General features: G+C 38.7%; 1 pseudogene; it reads left to right on the top strand.

Moving 5' to 3' along the window:
* Window positions 1-596: 596 nt before the first annotated feature.
* LOC120300458 overlaps window positions 597-21412 on the top strand; it is a 37863-nt pseudogene continuing 17047 nt past the window's right edge.

Below are 21412 nucleotides of genomic sequence, written 5' to 3'. Positions count from 1 at the left end.
CCTGAGAGATCTAACCAGCATTGCTTGCGAAAGCTAAATTTTGGGTGGATATTTCAGGGATTTTGAGCTCTATTTCTGGGCTTCATGGATATAGGAGAGTTGTTGGAAAAAGATGGAGCAAGTGGTTCCTTGTTTCCTATTTGGGAAAGCTGGATGTGTCTTGATTCCCCCCCCCCCCCACAATCAGAGACTGGAAGGCAGCTCTAAAAATATCAGAATCTGATGAGAAATGGAGGTAGCTTAACTAGAGAGGCTGAGAAGTCCTTGTGGCTGCTAGAACAGCTTTGGAGTGATGGTGGATTGCTGATTTTTTCCTCCATCCATACAGGATCTCTCTTGTATATAATATATAATTTCAATTGTATCAAAGAGGGCTGCAGTCACTTGCTTTCTCTCCATAGATGCTGTGATATTGCTAAACCTGCTCAAAACATCTGGGCTTGCAGCATCCTACTGAACCACCAGAGTGGATGCCTAGCGTGCTCACAACTGCTTGCTTCACACAGCACCTGGGATTTTGAGCTTTCTGTCCAGTCTCATCCATATATACATATGCAGGAAAGAAGACCTGCGTGCCAATATTTAAACCCCCCAAAATGGCCAAACAGAAAGTGGACTCTGAAAAAAGATGCTTTCAAAAGAGGTGGGAGGCAGAGTACCTGTTTGTTGACATTGAAGATAAGGTTGTGTGCCTTGTTTGTGAAGCTACTGTGCTGTATTTAAAGAATATAACTTGAGACGGCACTATGAGATGAAACATCAGGACCAGTACAAAAACTTGAACATGGAGCAGAAGGTAGACTTGAAAAAGAGCCTGATGTCACAGCAGCATATGTTCACAAAAGCAAAATCACAAAGTGAAGCTGCTGGGAAAGTTAGTTTTATAATGGCAGAAGAGAAAGTTAAATCAGCCTGGCCATTTATAGAGGGGGAGTTTTTGAAGCGCTGCATGATTAAAGTGTGTGAAGTCTTGTGTCCAGACCAAAAGCAAGCTTTTTTGAATGTAAGCGTAAGCAGAAATACTGTTGCTGATCGGATATGTGAGCTTGCCACTGATTTACAAGGACAATTAGTTGAAAAGGGAAAAGAATTTATTGCTTATTCCCTTGCTGTGGATGAGAGCACTGATGTCTCTGACACAACACAGCTGACAATCTTCATCCATGGAGTGGACTCATGTTTATGCATTACAGAGGAACTTCTGGCTGTAAAATCAATGTATGGCACTACCACCGGAAAGGACATATTTGAAGCAGTATCCAAAAGTATAAATGATATGAAACTGCCCTGGGACAAACGTATAGGACTCACAACAGATGGAGCACCTTCAATGTGCGGAGAAAAGAGTGGATTAGTAGGAAGGATGTGGGGAAAAATGAAGAGCGAGAATTACACAGGTGAGCTGACACCATATCACTGCATCATACATCAAGAAACACTATGCGGCAAAGCCCTGAAAATGGAACATGTAATACACACTGTAACACAGTTAACTTTATAAGAGCCAGAGGTTTAAATCACCATCAATTTAAGTCTTTTCTTGAAGACATAAATTCTGAACTTGGTGATCTCCCTTATCACATAGAGGTGCGATGGCTAAGTCGAGGGAAAGTGCTCAATAGATTTTTGTATTGCGTATGGAAATCTGTCAGTTTATTGAAAGAAAAGGAAAAGACTCCACAGCATTGTGGTATGAAAAGTGGCTGTGTGAATTAGCTTTTCTATGTGACATTACTAATTATTTCAGTGCACTAAACCTTCAGCTTCAGGGATGGGACCGTGTGATCACAGACATGTGCGATACTGTGAAAGCTTTTCAAGTAAAGCTGCGGCTGTGGGAGACTCAGAGGCAGCAAGGAAACTTGAATCACTTTCCCAGTTGCCAAACAATAAAAAACCAAGTCTCCACCACTGTGTTCTCAAGTGCTCAGTTTGCTGATAAACTGAGCACACTTCAGATGGAGTTTACACGTTGCTTTGTTGATTTTGAATACAGAAATTCAGTTTTGAACTGCTCAGCAATCCATTTTCAGTCAAAATGGAGAGCGCAGCTGTAAATATCCAGATGGAGCTGATAGAACTCCAATGTAACAGCACACTTAAGGCAAAGTATGATTCTGTAGGACCCGCACAGTTCACCAGGTTCATCCCTGAAACAATGCCCCAACTCCGCCTACAAGCTGCTCGAATGCTCTGCATGTTTGGGTGTACACACCTCTGTGAGCAACTTTTCTCTGTCACAAGGATGAACAAAAGTGCACACAGAAGTCTACTCATGGATGCATATTGTTGAGTCCTCGAGTCAACGGCGAATGAATACAGCACATTCTGTAATTCCAACAGCCCTTTATTTGAAGTAGTTCTCTCTCCATCACAGCTCTGAGGCTCACAGGCCTCTCTGACTCCTTTAATAGCATCCCCGGGCAAAAAGATAACATTTAGGCGCGCTCCACGCCTCGCGCATGCATGCGAAGCTGGCGCCACTCAGTCTGGTCCCGGGCAGCTTGCAACTGCCCAGGACCATTGCAATGTCCCAAGCCTGCCTTTGCAGGCTCAGGACACAACACCCCTTCCCCCCCCCCAGATGAGACTTATTAACTATATAGGTAGTTATATGCGACCTCAACACAAACGTGGTGTGCCAACCCCAAACCTGCACATCTATTGCAGCTGTGCAATAGCCACACCACAAATGGTACTGGCTATTGTTTTGGAATTAACTACCCAATGCTCACACTCCCATTTTCCACAACAGCAGGCACCCTCTCACTTTCCCTGCTTTGACAGCAGGGTTACAAGTCCTCAAGATACTTGGAAGATCTTTTTACTCTCTGTGACCTCCTTAGGTTCTGAGAACCCCCTACTTCCTCTTGTGCAGAGGATGAAGTGGAGTTGCCCCCTCTTTCAAACCCTGGTGGTCCCCATGAACTGTGTCCCGTTGCCTGGTCTGCTTGCTTGCCCACCGAGCTCGTCAGACCAGGACTTTGCTCCCCCATGAACCTGGTTGACTTGCCTAACTGTAGGCTCTCAGGCCCCTCTGTATGCCTGCCAATGTTTGGCATTTCTGTAGAGTCCTCCAAGTCCACAATGGACCTATCAAGGGAACGCATCCCTTCACTCCCAAGCCCCGTAACGGGATTGTCTGGGGTTTTTGCAGTGCCCCAAATCTATGCTGGAGGTGCCAGAATTGGGATTTGCCTCTCTGACCACCTCCCTGTGTGAAGACTTCCTTTTGGAAGCAGTAGCAGTACTGGGCCAACTTGACTGTTTGTGTGCCAGTTCTCTTGCAATGTTTGGGTTATTAGGATGCTCCCGGTTATTCTCCCTGACTTGAGTACTGAATGGTAGTTGTGAATGATGAGTATGCCCCCTGGGTGACTCCCTGGCTGGAGTAGGCACTGGTGCCTGTATGATTTCTTGTTCCCTTGAATTCCTGTTTGGAACACTTGCGGAACCTTGGAACAAGCCGTCTTCAGCCTCTCCGTTTGGCCCCGGCTGCTGCCAACACCCTTCCTTTGCCCATAGTGGTCCCCCTCCCCCCCTGGACAAAGCCCAGGAGTTGCAGAGGGTAAGTCCAGTCTCGTACGCAGCTGATCGATATGCCGCCGAAGGACATGACCGTCGTCCAAGGAGACCTTCTATGACAATGGACCAGTAACCTTGCATACTATGGCAGGAACCCACAAGTGACCGGGCCCATAGTTCTGGGTCCATACTGGGGCACCCACTTGCAGACACCACGGTGCCCTGGATTGAGTGACCTTAGGAGGCAGTCTGTCCAGATGCAACCTGTCAAGTTTGGTGATCAGTTTGCGCCCCCAACGGAGATCAGCTGGGCTCTTTCCGGTGGAAGTTGAAGGTGTGGTACGATAAGCAAGAAGAAAGTCTGCCAACCTGTGATGCCAGTCCCCGCAGGTCAGTTTCTTTAAAGCATCCTTGGTGATGCGGACAATCCATTCAGCCATACCGTTGGTGGAAGGGTGGAATGGTGCAGAGGTGGCATGACGAATCATGTTGGCCTATAAGAAAGCTTGAAACTCGGGGAGCTTCCGGTACGGGCGACGGCGATGGCGGCTACTTATTAGCCGTCCAGCTGGGAAGGTGTCAGAACCGCGGAACGCAGTGCGTATCAGCTGGCCCGCGGTTCGGAATCCCCTTCCCGGGCAAAGGGAAGGGGTAGAGAACGCAGGAGTAGAGGTAGAACCCCTGAACCCCCTCTGGATTTATTCCTAGAGGGGGGGGAAGGAGTGTTCCCTCGGAGCTCCTGCTGATCTCCGCTTCCCAGCTGTTTTTGCTTCCTTGGAAGCAAAAGAAACCGCCGCCTCTATCTCCGCGATTACAGTGTCTTGGTGAGTAACTTTTGAAGCGGACAGAGTGGTTTAAAGGATTTTTTTTTTAGTTTAGTGCTTTATTTCCTTTTTTAGTTAGTTTTGGCTATCTTTCCTTTGTTCTTTTTTGCTGGCTTGGAGAGAGAAAATAAGATGGCGTTTTGAAAGTGTCGGAGTTTTTTTTTTTTTTTCCTTTGTCTCTTTGCTCTTAAAGTACTGGATTTAAATGACTGTTGCTGATCTCTTTGTTCCTGGTTTTGGATTTGTCTTTTGATTTTTTCCTTTTTCCTTTTTGGACTTTTAAGGACTATAGTATTTTTGCCTTTTTTAAAATTTTGTTCCCTTCCTCCCCTTTTTTTAGGGGGGGGGGAAGGGAAGAGAGAACTGTATTTTATAAAATGGCTTCAAAGAGACAGCCGCCTTTTACAACATCTAAGGTGGTTTCCTCTCCTATAACTCTAACTGCACAACAACCACAACAACAACCTAAACATGTACCACCGACCCAGTCACCACCCTCTCCTCCTTTGCCAGGCCTGTCAGCACAAGAGATTAAAGGTATAGTGGTAGATGCTGTATCCCAAATTAGAGATGAAATGAAGCAACTTGTTACACAGATTAAATCTGAAATCAAAGAAGAGTTAAGTGGGATGAAGGTCTCATTAGAAGATAATAATACCATTTTGCGGCAAGATATAGTTGCAGCTGTATCAGGCTTGGCTACGGTGGTGGTGAAGCTGGATTCGAGAGTGGAAGAAGTGGCAGATAAAGTTGACTCCTTTGAGGATAAATTTCAAGATATGGAAAGGAAGATGGAGATTTCACAAGAAGATATCCTTATGTCTCAGTACAGAGAAATGGAATATGCCCTGAGGATCAGGGGTCTTAAGGAAGACATGAATCAAGACCTGATGGAGATGGTGCTTACTGATCTAGCTGTTGCTATGAATATGGATAAAGGAGAATTACGCAGAGAAGTCGAAAAAATTTATAGAGTTAATTCTTGGATCGCGAAGCAGAAGAATTTGCCTAGAGATGTTGTGATTTATTTTACAAAGAAGTCTCTGCGCAATGAAATTATACAAGCTTTTTATAATAAGAGGTTCCAGATTGCTGCCCAAGATATCATCATTTTAAAGGAAATCCCATCCAAAATTTTAAGAAATAGGAAAGATTTTGCTTTCCTAGCCAATGAGCTTAAAGCTAGATTGATGCCATTTAGATGGGAGATCCCGACGGGTATTGTTCTGAGCCATGCGGGGATGCGTTACAGGTTGAACACGGTTGATAAAGCTAAAGAGTTCTACAATACGGTCCTGGGTGCAGGCTCAGCTTCATCTATTCAGAAACCTTTGAGTGGCAAAGAGCTGGAACAGCAATCTGAGGCATTAGGTCTGGTCTCTGCTGGGATGTTGCAAGCTGAATGGCAACGTCAAACAGAGGTTAAAGAGCAGAGGATGACCCGTGCAGCATATAGACGTAAGGAGAAGGAGCAACGCAAGAGAGAGACTAAAGAATCTTCTTCCGAAAGTGTTTCATTGCCGGTGGGAGGAGCAAGACCCAAGAGTTCTGTAACAGATGCAGCAATGGCAGATCTCCAGGGAGTCTTCTCCAGGCTCCTGGCCAAGGGAGATGGCAAAGTTCCTGACCTGGAATGCAGGTAAAGCATTTATGCGTGGGATCTTGATAAAAATGAATAACCTTCATAAGCAAAAGCAGATTCAGAAACGTAAAGAATTGGAAGATGAAATTAAATTAAAAGAAAACTCTTTGATTTTAAATCCTTCAGATGAAGGTATTAAAGAATCTATAAAGTTGTTAAGAACACAATTTAATATGTTGCTGGTGGATCAAGCTGCAACTAACTTATTGTTTATGAAACAAAATACATTTTGTAATGCCAATAAACCAGGGAGATGGTTGGCTTATCAATTAAGAAAGAAACAGAGACAGAGAATAATAGATAAAATAAATTATAAGGGTAAATTAGTTTTTCAGAAGGAATTGATCAAGAAATCTTTTTTAGATTATTATCAAAAATTATATAAATCTACTAATGTGCAAATCTTAGATATAAACAAATACTTAAGTGAGGCTAGTTTCCCTAAATTGACAGAGGATCAGAAACATGAAATTAATGGCTTAATTACTAAAGAAGAAATTGCGACAGCAATTAAACAATTGAAGTCAGGGAAAGCACCGGGTACGGATGGGCTGACAGCTGTTTACTATAAAGTTTTAATGGAGGAGATGATTCAACCATTAGGTGATCTTTTCAATGATATCTTACAGGGCTCAGAGATTCCTCCCTCATGGCGTAGTGCTTTTATATCTCTGATTCCAAAAGAGGATCAAGATCTTACCTTACCAAAGAATTATAGACCTATATCTCTTTTAAATGTTGATTATAAGATATTTGTTAAAATTCTAGTAAATAGGCTTATGAGGGTTGTGCCTCATCTTGTGCATAAAGACCAATCTGGGTTTATAATTGGCAGGTATATGAAAAATAATGTCAGACAAATTACCATTCAGGAGAAGCAGACTCTGGCTAACTTGACGGGTTTTGAAATTGTCAATAAGGTAAAATATCTGGGGGTGATGTTATCTGTTTCCAATGCAAAATTATTTAAAAATAACTATGAAAGGTTGTGGGTTAGTGTACAGAAGGACTTGAAGAATTGGGAGAAGCTGCAATTATCTCTCATGGGAAGAATTGCAGTGATAAAAATGAATATTCTACTCAAGTTTCTTTTTTTGTTCCAAATGTTACCGATTTTGAAGAATGAAATTAATTTAAGTGAATGGCAGAAAGGTGTTAATAAATTCATCTGGGCAGGGAAAAAGCCAAGGGTTAAGTTTAAAATCATGCAAGACTTCCGTGAGAGAGGTGGATTAAAGGTACCGAATTTGAAATTATATTATGATTTTTATAAAATGTTTTATAGATGGCACTTGATCCACAAAAAATGTCTTTCATGTACCCTGACCTACAGCCTAAATGTTGGAGATGTGGTTGTTTGGATGCCACCTATTATCATATTTGGTGGTCGTGTAGAGAGATAAAAGCCTTCTGGATTAAGGTATGGTGGAATATTCAGAGAATTTTTAGAAGGAGGGTAAAATTTACTCCACAACTATTCTTGTTAGGTATAGTTACTGATTGTGACACAAAGGAAGTTACATTGATGTTAAATTTGATTACAGCCGCAAGGCTGTTAGTAGGACAATACTGGAAGAAGGAATCTTTGCCTACAATGCAGGAATGGTTTCTTAAAGTGTCTTATTTGGCGGAAATGGCAAAGATTTCGGCTTTTTTAAAGGAACAAACGCAAGAGAATTTTCTTGCTGTTTGGGATAAATGGATAAAATTTATACAATTTAGATTGGATATTAAAAAATACTACATAGCTTTTCTATAACTTTTATTTTATATATATATATACATATATCTCAGTGTTATATTTTTCTTTTTTATATATATATAATTTTTTTAAAATTCTTTCTTAATAAAGCCTATATTCTGCTCTGGGAAGCTCAGGGGGGGAAGGGGGTGGGTTTTTTGGGGGGGGTTGGGGAAGGGGAGTTTTGTTATGTCATGTTTAGTTTTTTTTGTATATGTTGTTTTTTGTATTGTTATCTTGTTTTTCTGTAAAAATTTATAAAAATTTTCAATAAAAAAAAAAAAAAGAAAGCTTGAAACTCGAAAGAAGTGAATTGAGGACCATTGTCAGACACCAGGACATCTGGGAGCCCATGTGCAGCAAAAATCCCTCTCAGTTCTTGAATGGTCTTGGCAGCAGTGTTGGAAGAGACAGGTACAACCTCAAGCCACTTTGAATAGCTGTCAACAAGGACCAAGAAGAATTGACCCTGAAAGGGCCCAGCATAATCTACGTGCACCCTAGACCAAGGTGACTGTGTTTCCTCCCATCTATGTACAGGAGCCTGAGGCATTTCTGGGCATGAGTGCTGACACAAATGGCATCCGTGCACTTGAGCCTCTATCTCCCTGTCTAACCCTGGCCACCATAAATGACTGCGCGCAAGCGCCTTCATCCTGACAATGCCAGGATGGCCCTCATGAAGGGAAGCCAAGACCCTAGGTCTCATTGAGGTAGGAATAACAACTCTGCTGCCTCGCCACAGACAACCCTGAAAAGTGGATAACTCATGCTTCTTAAGCCAGAAACTCTGAAACTCAGTACCTGGACAATTCTCTGGCCATCCAGACAAAACCCAGGACAACCAGCCACATCCCTGGCATTTAAGGGTGACTCAGGCAATGCCTGAATAGAAAGAATGTTGATGGTAGGGGCAGGGTCAGCCTCTACCATTTGTAAGGGCAATCTACTAAGGCCATCAGCGTGGCCCATTTCCTTGCCAGGTTTGTGAACCAAAGAAAAGTCATAGGCTGACAGAAAGATGGACCATCTCAGCATTCTGGAGGAGATGATATGGGGAGTTTGTTTGTTTGTACTAAACAACCCCAACAGAGGCTTATGGTCAGTGTAGACCGTGAAGTGTCTGCCATATAGAAAATCATGGAATTTTTTAATTCCAGCAACAATGGCCAAGGCTTCTCTATCTATATGAGCGTAGTTTCGCTCAGCAGAAGACAAGGTTCTGGAGTAATATGCAACAGGAACCTGAATTCCATCAGGTCTTAAATGGCTGAGTACAGCTCCCACCCCATAAGGGGAAGCATCACAAGCGATGCACACAGGAAGAGTTTCATTAAAATGTGCAAGCACATCATTTGATGTAAGTAAGGCCTTGACCTCATTGAAGCTTTCTTCATGTGCTTGTGACCACTGCCACACTGCCTGTTTGTCTAAGAGTTGATGAAGTGGCTCAACTACATTAGCTTTGTTAGGTATGAATGCATTGTAAAAGTTCAAGAGTCCCAGAAAAGCTTGCAATTCAGCTTTAGATTTAGGCCTAGGAGACTGCAGGATAGCCTTTAATTTAGACTCAGCAGGGTGAATGCCCTTGGCATCTATTCTGAATCCCAGGAAATCTGTAGAAGACACTCCAATTTTGCATTTGTCTTTTTTAAGCTTGAGGCCTGTTTTCCTGAAACGCAGCAGAACAGCCCTCAATCCCTTAGCTAAATTTTGAGTGGATTCTCCTGCTATTAGGACATCATCAAAATAGGGGCAGACCCCTGGTATACCTCTCAGGGTGTTTTCCATTACACTTTGGAAAATTCCAGGAGCTACATTTACTCCAAATTGTAGTCTTTTGACTTTGAATGCCCCCCCTATGAATTACAATAATCTGTGCTTCAGCAGCAGCTTCATCAACAGATAACTGTTGATAAGCCTGTGCTAAATCCAGCTTTGCAAAAAAACACACCCCTTTGAGGGAGGCCAAAATGTGGCTGACTACAGGTACAGGATATGCATGCTGTTGCAATGCCTTGTTTAGAGTGCATTTGTAATCTGCACAGATGCGAATGTCCCCATTAGCCTTGAGAGAACTGACTATGGGAGTTTCCCATGGACTTGAGTCAACAGGTTCTAAGACACCTTGCTGAGTCAATTTGTCCAATTCAGCATCAATTTTCCCTTTCAAAGCAAAGGGTACTCTCCTTGCTTTTACTCTGATAGGAGTGACAGTGGGGTCCAGTTTCAAGGAAACTGGGGGGCCTTTGTATGCTCCCAGCTGGGGGCTGAAGACATCTGCAAATTCTTTGCAGACTTCCTGTAGACCTAATGTTTGCAAATTGTGAAGCCCTGTAACTTGTATTCCTAAGGCCTCAAACCAATCGAGTCCAATGAGACTCGTGGGTTCACCCCCAACTACCAATACATCTAATGGACCTTCAAAATCCTTGTTTTGTACATTAAGGGTGGCCTCCCCCTTAACACACACCTTGGAATTTTGGAAGTCCATTAAGACTATATTGGATGGCCTAAGCTTGGCCTGGAACCCACTGCTAGAGCAAATCTTTCTGAAAGTGTGAATGGAAATAATTGAAAGAGCAGACCCAGTGTCCAGTTCCATAACCAATGGAACTCCTTGCAACTTCACCTTAAGTGGCAGTTTCTTTTTAAGTGGCTTGTGTGTGCCTATCCTATAAATGCTTCTACGTGATGCACAGAAACCAACCCTATTTTGGCTGGGGACCCTGGTACCTTTCAGGCGCAATTCTTCTCGGGGTTGTACTTTCTGACAGCCCAGACACACAGCTACTATGTGGCCTTGCTTTCCACATGCTCTACAGATTGCAGAATGGAATCTGCAGTCGGTCCTCTTGTGGCGACCTCCACACCTGAAGCACTTGAGTACAGTTGAAGACTTTTCTTTGCCTTCCTTCTGTTTTCTTTCTTTGGCTGGGTAAAGATGATCCACCTCATCTTCAGGATCTTCTTCCGAGCTCTCCTGGACTCTCTCATGGTGCATGGAGATGGCTTCTGGGTTGTTCCTGATAGGCCTCATGTTCTTGACTGCCCCACCTGCTGCCTCTTCTGCAATGACCTCTCTCAAGGCATCTTGGAATGAAATGTCCTCCTTTGCAAAGAGTCTCTGTTGCAAGTCTCTGTTCCTAAGCCCACATACAAATCGGTCTCTCAAACTTTCTTCTAAGTCTTTAAAATCACAAGGCTTAGCTGCTCTTCTTAAGGCTGCAATGTATTCTTTAGCTGATTCACCAGCTCTTTGATCCCTCAGTTCAAAAGTATGTCTCCATGCAATAACAGACAACTTGGGCTGAAAATGTTCCTTCAATATTTTTTTTAAATCTGTATAAGTGACAGATTCAAGAGGAGCAGGGGCTGCCAAATTTTCAGCAATTTCAAATGCATCTTGACCACAGACACACAGCAAAGTAGCGGCCTTCAAGCCATCTTCTCTTACTTGATTTACTCTAAGGTAATTTTCTACCCTGGCAACATAAGACTCCCATCTTTCTGGGTGCGTGACATCGAATTCAGACAGTCTCCCTATCTTTGCCATTCTTGCTTCTCTGTTAGGAAGGGGTCTATCAGCCAGCTTACCTCCAGCGACGCTGTACTGGCAGGCCAGGTGCTGAGTTTAACGCCGTCTTCCTCTCTTCAGGACTCTTGGGTAAGTTTACAATTCTTCTTTTTGTTTTTTGTAAACCATCCCACCTTCGTCGCCAGTGTTGAGTCCTCGAGTCAACGGCAAATGAATACAGCACATTCTGTAATTCCAACAGCCCTTTATTTGAAGTAGTTCTCTCTCCATCACAGCTCTGAGGCTCGCAAGCTTCTCTGACTCCTTTAATAGCATCCCCGGGCAAAAAGGTAACATTTAGGCGCGCTCCGTGCCTCGCACATGCGCGCGAAGCTGGCGTCACTCAGTCTGGTCCCAGGCAGCTTGCAACTGCACGGGACCATTGCAACGTCCCGAGCCTGCCTTTGCAGGCTCAGGACACAACACATACCTCCACTGTATCCTGAGAGTATCCACAGCTCAAAACCTAATGTCAAGCAGAAGAATTTGCCTAGAGATGTGGTGATTTATTTTACAAAGAAGTCCCTGCGGAATGAGATTATACAAGCCTTTTACAATAAAAGATTTCAGATTGCTGCCCAAGATGTTATCATTCTAAAGGAAATCCCATCCAAAATTTTAAGAAGCAGGAAAGACTTCGCTTTTTTAACCAATGAGCTCAAAGCTAGATTGATGCCATTTAGATGGGAAATTCCGATGGGTATTGTTTTGAGCCATGCGGGGACACGCTACAGATTGAATACAGTTGACAAAGCTAGAGAGTTTTATACTTCGGTCCTGGGTGCAGGCTCAACTCCATCTGGTCAGAAATCTCCGAGTGGCAAGGAAGTCGAGCAGCAATCTGAGGCATTAGGTTTGGTTTCCGCTGGGATGATACAAGCTGAAAGGCAACGCCAGATGGAGGTTAAAGAGCAGAGGATGACTCGTGCAGCTTATAAGCGTAAAGAGAAGGAGCAACGTAAAAAAGAGCCTAAAGAGAATTCTTCTGGAAGTGCATCATCGCCGGTGGGAGGAGCAAGACCCAAGAGTTATGCAACACATGCAGCTCTTTCAGATCTTGATGGTGTCTTCTCCAGGCTGCGTGCCAAGGGAGATGGCAAAGTTTTTGACCTGGAATGTTAATGGATTGAATTCTCCTCAGAAACGGAAAAAAATCTTTTATTATTTGAAGCAACATACCAATGATGTTATTTGCTTACAGGAAACTCATATTTTACTTAAAGATCAGAAATATTTAGTTAATGCTCGTTTGGGATCTCATTTTATATCTTCTGCTCCTGGGAAGAAAGGGGGAGTTGTTATATATGTTAAACAAAACCTACCAGCTTGTCTGGTAGAATCAGATCCCCAGGGGAGATATGTGATGATTGAACTTGGTATATATGGTAAGAAAGTACTTATAGTGGGACTTTATGCTCCAAATCAACAACAGGAACAATTTTATAAGCAGTTACATCAAAAAATAACATTGCTTGACTATAGATCAGTGGTATTAATGGGTGATTGGAATGGTGTCTTAGATATACAAAGGGACAAGAAAGGTTCCTCTCCTTTTCTTAAACAAGCAAGGTTACCTAAAGCTTTTTTTGATATGAAGGAAGACTGGGAATTAAGGGATTATTGGCGGGAATGTAATCAAGAGGAGAGAGATTTCACTTTTTTTTCTGATAGACACCAATCTTTTTCAAGAATTGACTTTTTTTTGATTACTACGGATTTGTATAATAAAGTAAAGAATGTAAAGATTTTTCCTAGATCACTGACGGATCATAGCCCAGTTTGGATGGAGCTGACTCAAGAGAAAGAGGAAAGGAGATCCTGGAGAGTTAATGAAAATTTGTTCAGACAAGAGAAGAATGTTCAAAAGTTAAAGGAGTGTTTAAAGGACTATTTTGCTTTGAACATGTATAAGGGGACTTCAATGTCAATGGTATGGGATGCAGGTAAAGCATTTATGCGTGGTGTTTTGATAAAAATGAATAATTGTCATAAGCGGAAGCAGATGCAGAAACGTAGAGAACTTGAAGATGAAATTAAATCAAAAGAAATGGCCTTGAGTTTAAATCCTTCTGATGAAAGTATTAAAGAATCTGTAAAGTTACTAAGGTCACAATTTAATATGTTGATAGCAGATCAAGCGGCAACCAATTTATTGTTTATGAAACAAAATACATTTTGTAATGCTAATAAGCCTGGGAGATGGTTGGCTTATCAATTAAGAAAGAAACAGAGACAGAGAATAATAGAGAAAATAAATTACAAGGGTAAATTAGTTTCTCAGAAGGAATTGATTAAAAAATCTTTTTTGGATTATTATCAAAAGTTATACAAATCTACTAATGTGCAACTGCTAGATATAAATAAATATCTAGCTGAGGCAAGTTTTCCTAAACTGACTGAGGATCAGAAACATGAAATTAATGGCTTAATTACTAAGGAGGAAATTGCCTCAGCAATTCAACAATTGAAACTAGGGAAAGCACCGGGTACGGATGGGTTAACAGCTGTTTATTATAAAGCTTTAATGGAGGAGATGATCCAACCATTAAATGATCTTTTTAATGGTATCTTACAGGGTTTAGAGATTCCTCCTTCATGGCGTAGTGCTTTTATATCATTGATTCCAAAGGAGGATCAAGATCTTACTTTACCAAAAAATTATAGGCCTATATCTCTTTTAAATGTGGATTATAAGATATTTGTAAAAATTTTGGTAAATAGGCTTATGAGGGTGGCGCATCATCTTGTGCATAAAGATCAATCAGGGTTTATAACAGGAAGGTATATGAAAAATAATGTTAGACAAATTATTAATCTATTAGAATATTTAGACAAGAACAACCAAGTTCCTGCAGGGCTCATATTTTTAGATGCTGAAAAAGCATTTGATCAATTGAATTGGCATTTTATGCTAAGAGTAATGGAAGAAATGAATTTTGGCGAAAAGATATTACAAGCTCTTACGGTAATATATCAAAAACAAATGGCACAACTTATTGTTAATGGAGGTTTGTCGGAGGTTTTTACAATAGAGAAAGGTACTAGACAGGGGTGTCCTTTATCGCCATTGTTGTTTGTTTTAACACTGGAAATATTATTGATCAAAATTCGAGAGTCTCAGGAAATTAAAGGAATAGAAGTTAACAAAAAAGAATATAAGTTGAGAGCTTTTGCGGATGACTTGGTTGTTACTTTGTCGCAACCTGATTATTCTGCAGTAAACTTATTACAGTTGATTCATCATTATGGTTTGGTTTCGGGTTTCAAGATTAATGTAAATAAGACTAAAATCTTACCTAAAAATATGTCTAGTCAGGAGAAGCAGATTTTGGCTAACTTGACGGGTTTTGAGATTGTTAATAAGGTAAAATATTTGGGGGTGATGTTGTCTGTTTCTAATGTAAAATTATTTAAAAATAATTATGAAAGGTTGTGGGTCAGGGTACAGAAGGACTTGAAGAATTGGGAGAAGTTGCAATTATCCCTCATGGGAAGAATTGCAGTGATAAAAATGAATATTCTACCCAAGTTTCTTTTTTTGTTTCAAATGTTACCGATTTTGAAAAATGAGATTAATTTAAGTGAGTGGCAGAAGGGTCTTAATAAATTTATTTGGGCAGGGAAAAAGCCAAGGGTTAAGTTTAAAATTATGCAAGACTTCCGTGAGAGGGGTGGACTTAAGGTACCAAATTTGAAATTATATTACGATGCGGTGGTTTTAACACTAATCAGTGATTGGGTAAATTTGACAAATCCTGAGATACTTCATTTAGAGGGATGGGATTTACTTTATGGGTGGCATGCCTATTTAATATTTAATAAAAAAATGGACTGGGTCTTTAAATCTCATATTTTAAGAATTTCTTTACTTAGGATTTGGAGAAAATATTATAAAAGTGATTTTAAAGTTCCATTATGGGCTATACCTTGGCATGCGATAGAAGGAATAAAAAGAGGAGTAAAAATGGACATGGTGTCTTATAGTCAGTTACTTAGATGGGATGGGCAAAACTGGCAGTTAAGAATACGGGAAGATTTAGCGCAAGAAAATATTATTTATTCCTGGTTTCAATATAGGCAACTAGTAGATAAATGGAAGGTGGATTGTAAATTGGGTTTTCTTAGAGAAGATGGAAATCTTATTAAGCAAGTTAAGGATCAAAGACAAACCCATATCAAGAGAATTTATGGGGTATTAGTTGAAATGGACTCAGAAACGGAATTAATTAAAGATTGTATGATTAGATGGGCGCAGAATTTTGGTGTCCCAGTCTCATTGGACATTTGGGAAACCATTTGGGTGAGAAATGTCAAATTTACACAAGCACAGAACCTTAGGGAGAATTTTTATAAAATGTTTTATAGATGGCACCTTGATCCACAAAAAATGTCTCTTATGTACCCTGACGTGCAACCCAAATGTTGGAGATGTGGTTATAAGGATGCTTCCTATTATCATATTTGGTGGTCATGCAGAGAGATAAAAGCATTTTGGATCAAAATATGGTGGAATATCCAGAGAATTTTTAGAAGGAGGGTAAAATTTACTCCGCAATTATTTTTGTTAGGCATTGTTACAGATTGTGATACAAAGGAGGTTGTATTGATGTTAAATTTGATTACAGCCGCTAGGCTGTTAGTAGGACAATATTGGAAGAAGGAATCTTTGCCTACATTGCAGGAATGGTTTCTTAAAGTAGCTTATCTGGCGGAAATGGCAAAGATTTCGGCTTTCTTAAAGCAACAAACGCAAGAGAAGTTCCTTGCTGTTTGGGACAAATGGATAAAATTTATACAATTTAGATTGGGTATACAAAAATATCACATAGCTTTTTTATAAGTTTTATTTTTATATATATATATAGATATTTTTTATATATATATATATAAATATAAATTTTTTAATTTAACTTTTTATTTTTATTTCTTAATTTTTAATTAAGCCTATATTCTGCTCTGGGAAGCTCAGGGGGGGGAAGGGAGGGTTTTTGTGAGGGGTGGGGGATGGGGTTTTTTTTTTTCCTATATATGTAATGTTTAGTTTCTTTTTTGTATATGTTGTCTTTTGTTTTGTATTGTTTTTGTTTTTTTGTAAAATTTATAAAACTTTCAATTAAAAAAAAAAAAAAAAACCTAATGTCAAACATGGATGAACTTACAGCCAAGAAAAGATGCCAAACATCCAGTTCGGATAAAATGGCATGAGAACTAAAAAGCTTGTGTTTTTCTTTGTTTAAAATTTGTTTTTGCATATTTATTTGAAATAAATAATTTATTTGTTCATATTTGAAATTTTAATCCTTTTTGCCCCACTTCTTAGATATAATACACTTTTTTTATTGAAAGTTTTTAAAATTTTACAATAAAATACTCCCCCCTCCCACCCCCCCGTCACCCTGCCCCCTACTTCCCAGAGCTGAATACAGGGTTAAAAACAACAAAAAACATACAACTTAAATGAACATCAAACAATTATACATACATCCAAAAAACAAAATTTTAAATACTTTAACCCCAATACATTAAAAGCAAAGATTCTAACCATTACCCTTAAACATAGATTATTCAAAAGCTAAATAATACTTTCTAATCTCATATTTATTCTGTATAAAATTCACCCATCTTTTCCACACCAAAATATATTTCTCTTCCGATTGATCTTTCAGATAAGCCGAAATTTTTGCCATTTCGGATAAATAAGAAACTTTAAGAAACCATTCTTCTAAAGTAGGCAAAGAGTCCTTCTTCCAATATTGCCCAATCAGCAACCTTGCCACTGTAATTAAATTCAACATTAGAATAATTTCTTTATCATCACAATCAACAATAATACCTAACAAAAACAATTGCGGTGTAAATTTTATCTTTCTATTAAAAATCTTCTGAATGTTCCACCAAATCTTAATCCAAAAAGCCTTTATATTTCTACATGACCACCAAATATGATAATATGTTGCGTCCAAACAACCGCATCTCCAACATTTAGGCTGCACATTTGAATACATACGAGACATCTTTTGTGGATCAAGGTGCCACCTATAAAACATTTTATAAAAATTTTCTTGTAGATTTTGAGCTTGAGTAAATTTGACATTCCTCACCCAGATTATCTCCCATGTATCTAATAAAATCGGCTCATCAAAATTTTGAGCCCATTTAACCATACAATCTTTAACTAATTCTGTTTCTGAATCAAGTTCCACTAAAACACTATAAACTCTTTTTATATGAGTTCGACTTTGATCTTTAATTTGTTTCATCAAATTCACATCCTCCCTAATAAAACCCACTTTTTGATCTATTCTCCACCTTTCTAATAATTGCCTATACTGAAACCAAGAATAATTAATATTTTCTTGCGCTAATTCGTCCATAGATTTTAATTGCCAATTATTCCCATCCCAATTAAGCAATTGTTTATAAGAAATATTCTCCATTTTCACTCCTTTCCTTATCCCTTCTATTGCATGCCCTGGAATTCCCCACAACGGTATTCTAAAATCTGATCTATAATATTTCTTCCAAACTCGCAATAAAGAAATTCTTAAGATATGGGACTTAAAAACCCTATCCACCTTTTTATTATAAATTAAATATGCATGCCATCCATATAATAAATCCCATCCCTCCAAAAAAAGTATATTTAAATTTGTTAAATTAATCCAATCACTAATCAATGTTAAAACCACCGCATCATAATACAATTTCAAATTCGGCACCTTGAGTCCACCTCTCTCTCGAACATCTTGTATAATTTTAAGCTTTACTCTTGGTTTTTTCCCCGCCCAAATGAATTTATTGATGCCCTTCTGCCATTCTTCTAAATTTGCCTCTTTCTTTAAAATAAGTATCATTTGAAACAAAAAAAGAAATTTTGGCAGAACATCCATTTTAACTGCAGCAATTCTCCCTAACAAAGATAGTTGCAATTTTTTCCAATCATTCAAATCCTTCTGTATTTTAGACCATAACATTTCATAATTATTTTTATACAATTTTACATTAGAAGCAGTTATATAAACCCCCAGATATTTGACCTTTTTTACAACTTCAAAGCCCGTCAATTTAACCAATGTCTCCTTATCCAAATTAGTCATATTTTTAGGTAGTATTTTAGTTTTATTATTATTGACTTTAAAACCAGAAACTTGTCCAAATTGATTTATCAACTGTAACAACTCCAATACAGAATAAGTTGGTTGAGACAAAGTAACAACCAAATCATCTGCAAAAGCTCTTAATTTATAATCATTCTTATCAATCATTATTCCCTTTATTTTAGATGATTCACGAATTTTAATCAACAAAATTTCCAACGTTAAAACAAACAACAAAGGAGACAGTGGACAACCCTGTCTTGTACCCTTTCCAATTTGAAAAAACTCAGATAAACCTCCATTAATTATAAGTTGTGCCGATTGTCTTTGGTAAATACCTCAAAGAGCTTGCAAAATTTTATCTCCAAAATTCATCTCTTCAACCAACCTTAACATAAATTGCCAATTTAGCTGGTCAAAGGCTTTCTCAGCATCTAAAAAAATCAATCCTGCAGAAATCTGATTATTTTTATCCAAATATTCTATTAAATTAATAATTTGTCTAACATTATTCTTCATATATCTCCCAGTTATAAAACCTGTTTGATCAGTATATATCACTTGATTCAATACAGTCATAAGTCTATTAGCTAAAATTTTTGAAAAAATTTTATAATCTACATTCAAAAGAGATATGGGTCTGTAATTTTTTGGTAAAGTAAGATCTTGATCCTCTTTTGGAATCAGAGATATAAAAGCCCTTCCCCAAGACGGGGGAGTCTCTAAACCCAATAATATATTATTAAAAAGTTCCTTTAAGGGCTCTATCATCTCATCACTTAAAATCTTATAATAAATTGATGTCAATCCATCGGTACCAGGTGCTTTACCAGCTTTTAATTGTTTAATTGCCATAATAATTTCCTGTGAAGTAATAAATCCATTAATCTCATCTCTTTGATCATCTGATAACTTAGGAAAATGAGCATCTTGTAAATATTTATCTATATCTGAACTCTGTACCTTCTTACCCATATATAATTTTGTATAAAAATCTAAAAAAGATTTTTTAATCAATTCTTTCTGAAAAACCACTTTTCCATTATAATTTATTTTATCTATAATTCTCGACTTCTGTTTCTTCTTTAATTGATAAGCCAACCACCTCCCTGGCTTATTTGCATTACAAAATGTATTATGTTTCATATAAAGTAGATTAGTTGCAGCCTGATCAGCCATTAACATATTAAACTGTGTTTTAAGCAAATTTGTAGAAGCCTTTACATTCTTATGCAAAGGATTCAAAATTAATGCTTTTTCTTTTATTTTAATCTCATCTTCCAATTCCTTATGCTTTTGCGTCTGTTTTTGCCTATAAGCCTTGTTCATTTGAATCAGAACCCCATGCATATAAGCCTTACTAGCATCCCAAACCATTGCCATTGAGGTTCCCTTATACATATTTAAAATAAAATATTCTTTTAAATACTCTTTAAGTTTCTGAACATTCACCTCTTGTCTAAATAAATTTTCATTCAATCTCCAAGATCTTCTCTCCTCTTTCTCAGTAACCAATTCCATCCATACAGGACTATGATCTGTCAATGTCCTTGGAAAAATCTTTACATTTTTTTACCCTGAAATATAAATCCGTTGTAATAAAAAAAAAGTCAATTCTTGAAAACGATTGATGTCTGTGAGAAAAAAAAGTGAAGTCTCTCTCTTCCATATTACGTTCCTGCCAGAAATCTCTCAGTTCCAAATCCTCTTTCAAGTCAAAAAAAGCCTTAGGTAGTTTGGCTTGCTTAAAAGAAGTAGAAAGTCCTTTCTTATCTCTATGTGTATCCAAAACTCCATTCCAATCCCCCATCAGAATAACAGATCTATAATCCAATGAAATCAATTTTTGGTGTAAAAACCTATAGAACTGTTCTTGTTGTTGATTAGGAGCATACAAACCCACTATAAGCAATTTCTTACCATACATTCCCACTTCAATCATAACATATCTCCCTTGAGGATCAGAATCTATTAATGCAGCTGATAAATTTTTCTTAACATAAATAACAACACCCCCTTTTTTCCCAGGAGCAGATGATACAAAATGAGAACCCAATCGAGCATTAATCAAATATTTTTGATCCTTTGAAATAATATGGGTTTCCTGCAAACAAACAATGTCATTATTATATTGCTTCAAATATTGAAATATTTTCTTCCTTTTCTGTGGAGAATTAAGGCCATTAAAATTCCAGATCAGGAGCTTTGCCATCTCCTCCATCTATTAGCCTAGAGAAGACTGCTTGAAGATCTACCATCGAAGATTGAACCAACGAAGATCTCTTAGGTCTTGCTCCTCCCACAGGCTCAGAAGCAAATTCTTGTGTAACTTGTTTAGTTTCCTTCTTCTGTTGCTCCTTTTCTTTTCGTCTATGCACTGCTCGGGTCATTCTCTGTTCTTTCATCTCAGACTGCTGTAACAACTCAGCCTGTAATTTTTCAACTTTCATTGATACAGCATCTTCAGCCAACTGCTCTCCCTCCTTCACTTCCAAAGCTTTAAACATTATAGATGGTGATGAGCGCGCTCCCAGGACCGAGATATAAAACTCTCTTGCCTTAGAAACAGTATTAAGTCTATAACATGTCCCTGCATGACTCACCACAATTCCAATTGGAATATCCCATCTGAATGGCAGCTGTCACTTTTTAAGTTCATCTGATAAAAAAGCAAAATCCTTTCTTCTTCTTAAAATTTTAGATGGAATCTCCTTTAAAATTATAACATCCTGAGCAGCAATCTAGAATCTCTTATCGTAAAATGCTTGTATAATTTCATTGCGTAAAGATCTTTTTCCAAAATAAATCACCACATCTCTTGGCAAGCTTCTCTGCTTTGCAATCCAGGAATTGACTCTAAATATTTTTTCAATTTCTCTGAGTATCTCCTCTGGATCCCTCTCCAAAATCACAGCAATATCATTTGCCACCACCTCTCTCAGATTTTCTTGCATATTTTCCCTCAAACCCCTGATTCTTAAAGCGAACTCCATCTCTCTGTACTGA

The sequence above is a fragment of the Crotalus tigris genome, unplaced genomic scaffold, assembly GCF_016545835.1.
Source record: "Crotalus tigris isolate CLP2741 ecotype Arizona unplaced genomic scaffold, ASM1654583v1 scf7180000024341.3516292, whole genome shotgun sequence".
Taxonomy (NCBI): Eukaryota; Metazoa; Chordata; class Lepidosauria; order Squamata; family Viperidae; genus Crotalus; species Crotalus tigris.
Note: the sequence above shows the minus strand (reverse complement) of the source record. Positions and strands in the feature narration are given on the sequence as shown.